General features: G+C 40.7%; 1 long non-coding RNA gene across 1 annotated transcript in view; it reads left to right on the top strand.

Annotated features, from left to right (window-relative positions):
• The first annotated feature begins 4,600 nt into the window (after positions 1-4,600).
• Positions 4,601-5,226, top strand: part of LOC139022998 (uncharacterized) — a 12,902-nt gene continuing 12,276 nt past the window's right edge. The window contains exon 1 of the long non-coding RNA XR_011474061.1: positions 4,601-4,800. This is a non-coding gene — a long non-coding RNA (uncharacterized lncRNA). The remainder of the gene's footprint in view (positions 4,801-5,226) is intronic.

Here is a 5,226-nt window from a genome sequence, read left to right on the forward strand (position 1 = left end):
GAATGAGTTCTATCTGTCAAGTTCATTTTTTAAAACCAGTTAACATGCAGGCCTGGTCTAGCCAATAGAGGAAAAGCCTCTGAAATAGCAGTGAGTGATCAACATATTCAAAAGCCTTTCACAGTCAATGGAAGAGGGCCAGCACAATGTTGCCTGTAATCCATCACAGTTAACCCTTCATATTGAGTTCTATCTGTCAAGTCATTTTTAAACCAGTTACATGCAGCCTGGTCTAGGCCAATAGAGGAAAGCCTCTGAAATAGCAGTGAGTGATCAACAGTATCAAAAGCCTTTCACAGATCAATGAAGAGGGCAGCACAATGTTGCCTTTAATCCATACAGTTAACCCCTTCATTTATAACTAGGGATGCAGCAGAGATAGTGCTGTGACATTGGTCTAAAACACGACTAATGTACATTTAGAATACATTTAAAAGATATGTGTAACGGGTTTCGTCCTCTTCGTCTGAGGAGGAGTAGCAAGGATCGGACCAATGCGCAGCGTGGTAAGTGTCCATAATGATATATTTAATAAATCAAAACGAACACTGAACGAAATAACAAAAGTACAAAACAAACAACCCGAAACAGTGCCGTATGGTGAAAACACTAACACGGGATACAACCACCCATAAAACACAAAGGAAAACAGGCTACCTAAATATGGCTCCCAATCAGAGACAACGACTGACACCTGCCTCTGATTGGGAACCATACTAGGCCAAACACAGAAATAGACAACCTAGACATAAAACATAGAATGCCCACCCACATCACACCCTGACCAAACAAAACATAGAAACATACAAAGCAATCTATGGTCAGGGCGTGACAAATATGAAAGATCTTAACTGAGATTTAATCAAGGATTCTAATATTTTAGCTAGGCAACAGTTTAGAAATAGGGCGATCATTATTGAGGTCACAAGGGTCACCAGCTCTGTGAAGAGGGAGTACATGGGCCACCTTCTATAATCCTCAGGTTAAAAATATGGGTTAATGACTCAACAATCAGAGGGGCAGAGATCTGCAGCAATAATGGCTCAAGCATATCAGCCCCAGTGGAATTTGTTTTTACATCAATCTTAAGCAAGACATCTAGCACATCACAGATAGTAAATTGTTGAAATAAAAAAAAGTAATCAGTAGAAGTTGACGGGTTAACCGTCCAGTCAGCTAGAGGCTGGAAGAGGGAAGAGCAGTTGATTGACTGACCAGGATCAACTAAACCACAGTTTCTCTCAAATAAAACGCCTGCCAGAGATAACATGATATTTCAACGCATCACTTATCCCGTTCTTCTCAGTTATGATGCCAGAGTCAGACAGAACTTGCTTAGGCAGGGAAAAACAATTTGTACGCTTCAGTGCATTTACTGTTTTCCAAAACTTAGAAGGATCACCAGCAGAGTCACTTTCTTAATGGAGATAGTACATCTGTTTCTCAATTGTCTGAAAGATTGCCAGTCCACTACAGAGTCAGTTTTCCTTGCTTTGGCACAGTCCTGATTTCTCATCTGAATGAGCTCAGATAGCTCTGAAGAAAGATCTATCTATGAATTGTTTAAAAAGTGTGTGTTTATAGATAGAGGGAGAAATAGAGAGAGAGAGAGAGAGAGAGAGAGAGGGAGAAAGAGAGTGAGAGGGATATAGATAGAGAGTGTGAGAGAGAGAGAAAGAAAGAAAGAAAGAAAGAAAGAGTGAGTGAGAGAGACTTGTGAGAGAGGGAGAGAGAGAGAGGAAGAAAGAGAGAAGGAGAGTATGTGACTGTGGTGTTTGTATAGTTCGGTCTGAGTGTGTGTGTCGGTCTGCATCATTAGATGCAATCTCTTTACTTTACCTTACAGTATCTTGATGATAAAACCTGTCGATCTTGCTATTGTCTGTCCCCAACTCACCCCAACACTTCAGTTCATTTCAGTTCACTTCAGTTCAGTTGCATCATCTCAGAGAGAGAGAGAGAGAGAGAGAGAGAGAGAGAGAGAGAGAGAAAGAGAGAGAAGAAGAGAGAGAGGAGAGAGAGAGAGAGAGAGGAGAGAGTAGAGAGCGAGGAGAGAGGAGAGAGAGAGAGAGAGAGAGAGAGAGAGAGAGGAAGAGAGCCGAGAGAGAGAGAGAGAGCGAGAGAGAGAGAGAGAGAGAGAGAGAGAGAGAGAGAGAGAGAGAGAGAGAGAAAGGAGAGAGAGAGATGGACTTTGGTCTGAATGTATGTGTCGGTCTGCTTTTTATGTCTCTTTATGACTTTACCTTACAGTATCTTGATGATAAAAACCTGTCGATCTTGCTGTTGTCTGTCCCCAACTCAGAGAGAGAGAGAGAGAGAGAGAGATTTGTATAGTTCGGTCTGAGTTTGTGTGTCAGACATGTCAGGAGCAACATCTCAACTTCTCTGAGAGAAAAATAGAGGGTGTGAGAGTATTTGTGTGTGCCATATAAATCTCTATGTGTGTAGTAGTGTAATAGTTCTGTAGTATTTGTGTGTGTGTGTTTCTAGTAGTAGTAGTGTGATAGTAGTGTAGAAGTAGTGTCGTAGGKTAGTAGTAGTAGTGTGATAGTAGTGTAGAAGTAGTGTCGTAGGGTAGTAGTAGTAGTGTGATAGTAGTGTAGAAGTAGTGTCGTAGGGCAGTAGTAGTAGTGTGATAGTAGTGTAGTAGTAGTGTGATAGTGGTGTGATAGCAGTGTGGTAGTAGTGTAGTACTAGTAGTTTTGTGATAGTAGTGTAGTAGGACTGGGATAGTAGCATGATAGTGCTGTGATAGTAGTGTACTAGTAGTGTAGTGATGGTGTAGTAGTCGTGCGATATTAGTGTTATAATGTAGTGGTAGTTGTAGTAGTAGTAGTGTAGTATTAGTGTGATAGTGGTAGTAGTACTGTGACAGTAGTGTACTAGTAGTTGTGTGATAGTAGTGTACTAGCAGTAGTGTGACAGTAGTTTAGTAATAATATTGTGATAGTAGTGTACTGAACACAGGCTTCACTGCTGTTGTTCTCTATCTACACTCACGAGATGAAGATCCAAGGAAACAATGTTTTTAAGTATGCGGATGACATGGCTCTGGTGGGACTATTTTTTAAAGATGCTACGTCAGATGGGGACAGCTATTTTAAACTGGACATCAACCTTCAAGAATGGTGCCGGTCAAGTGGCCTCCACCTCAATGTGGGAAAGACAAAGGAGTTGATCATCAATGACAACAACTTACCAATGTCCCAACCACCATCTCTGAACGACCAACCAGTGGAGGTGGTTGAGTATTTTAGATACCTAATAGTATTTATAAAGCGGTGTTACGTGCTGGCATTGGCCAAACGCAATTTTAGTAAAAGCAGTGTGAAACCACCCTATCAAAAAGACCCCAGTAACTTCATTTTGGATTCATGTTTACTGTATAGGGGATGCATTACATACAGTACATTTCTGATCTTGTTAATGTTAGTATTAATATTACTCCTATTTCAATTTTTACAAGTGAATAAAATGATAATAGCTATAATAGTACATTACAGCATATATCATACTTTATGTGTTTCTACTTCACAAACGTGCTTTTTCATTATGTAGTCCTCAGAATCTGTAGTAGTCCAACCAGTCAAAATTCTATAGGTTTACCCAAATGGATTATCAATTAAGAGCAGTCGGATTAAGTAATAGTATGTGTTTTAACAAATGAGGAGAAAATCAACCACAAGTATGTGAGCATTGCATTGTGAAAGGCAATGACTTATATGAACATGTATTGCAATGGGAACATGCATTTCTAGATGACAAATAGATTTTTTTTAAGTTGGGTGAAAAACTGAGTTTTATGTGTTGTACTTAGTCAATTGAAAATGTGCTTAGAGTTTTGAAACAACTGCCATTTTTGATGATCTGTTTTGAGTTTTTGTTCTAAGACTTGTGAAAATTGACCACTTCATTGTGAAAATTGCACCCAAAAGCGATTGAAAAAAAAACTGTAATAATGGTCGTTAGACAGTTGATGAACTGTCCCTCACAGACTCAACATCACCCAGAGAGAAACTCTAACAGGTAATGCTGAACATTTTGATCCAGTCTCTTGCCCACCTCTCTCTCTCTCTCTTTATTTTCTTCCCTTTCTCTCCCCCTCTTTCTCTCCCCCCTCACTCTCTCTCCCCTACCCCTCTCCCTGTCTATCTCCCTCTCTAAAAGTATCAACACCAGGACTCTAATAATGGTCGTTAGACAGTTGATGAGCTGGCCCTCACAGACCCAACATCACACAGAGAGAACTCTCAGGTAATGTTTGATCCTGTAGTCTATCCGAGCTTTACAGGTAATCTCTTTCTTTCGGAGCTCTCCATGTAACATCTGATTACTGCTTTCTCTATTGAGCTCTAAAGGTAATGTCTGATTACGTCTCTCTCTGAGCTCTGCCGGTAATGTCTGATAGACATGCTCTGTCCTGTTGGCAACTTGTCATTCATTCTCTCGCACCTCTTTGTCTCGTTCTCTCCTCCCTCCCTCCCTCCTCTTTCTGTTGGTCTGATAGTGTTATACTTTATGGTCGTGTCTGTGCCTTAAATGCAAAATAACATTTCAAATCTATGAGATTAGGCGATAGATTCTTGTTATATAGAAATCTATATCTACGAGGATTAAGCACCTCATTCTGTAGAACACCAACTTGGGAGTGAGAAGGAACTTGATGGTGATTAATGCTTGACTGGTTATTGTGGCAGTTGTCACACTGCGTTATAATATATATCTGGTTCTATTCATTCTGGTGTGTTCTGCTTCTCTGTTGTCTGTCACACTCATAAGGAGATACTCCACAAAAGGTACGTTTCTTTATTTTATGTGATAATAAAATAACTGTGGGGCAAATTTCAGATGTAAGTGGTATATTTTCGAACACTCTTGATGGTGAATTCCCACTAAGGACTTACCACGGTGTTTTTACAAGAAGGCTCAGGCTTTTGTGCTTCCACTCTACGGCCGGTTCTACTGTCACTGAAGCCATGGCCTCAGTGGACCTGCTTTGACTTGGGGCAAAGGCTAGGCCACTGGTACTTTTTCAACTGGCATTTACATAAGTGGCTATCTGTGGAAGTGTTTTGTGAAATACCATAAGAACTGTGTGTGTGTGTGTGGTGTGGTGTGTGTGTGTGTGTGTGTGTGTGTGTGTGTGGTGTGTGTGTGTGTGTGTGTGTGTGTTGTGGTGTGGTGTGTGTGGTGTGTGTGTGTGTGTGTGTGTGTCAGGAGTGGTGC

This window comes from Salvelinus sp. IW2-2015, linkage group LG25 (genome assembly GCF_002910315.2).
Source record: "Salvelinus sp. IW2-2015 linkage group LG25, ASM291031v2, whole genome shotgun sequence".
NCBI lineage: Eukaryota > Metazoa > Chordata > Actinopteri > Salmoniformes > Salmonidae > Salvelinus > Salvelinus sp. IW2-2015.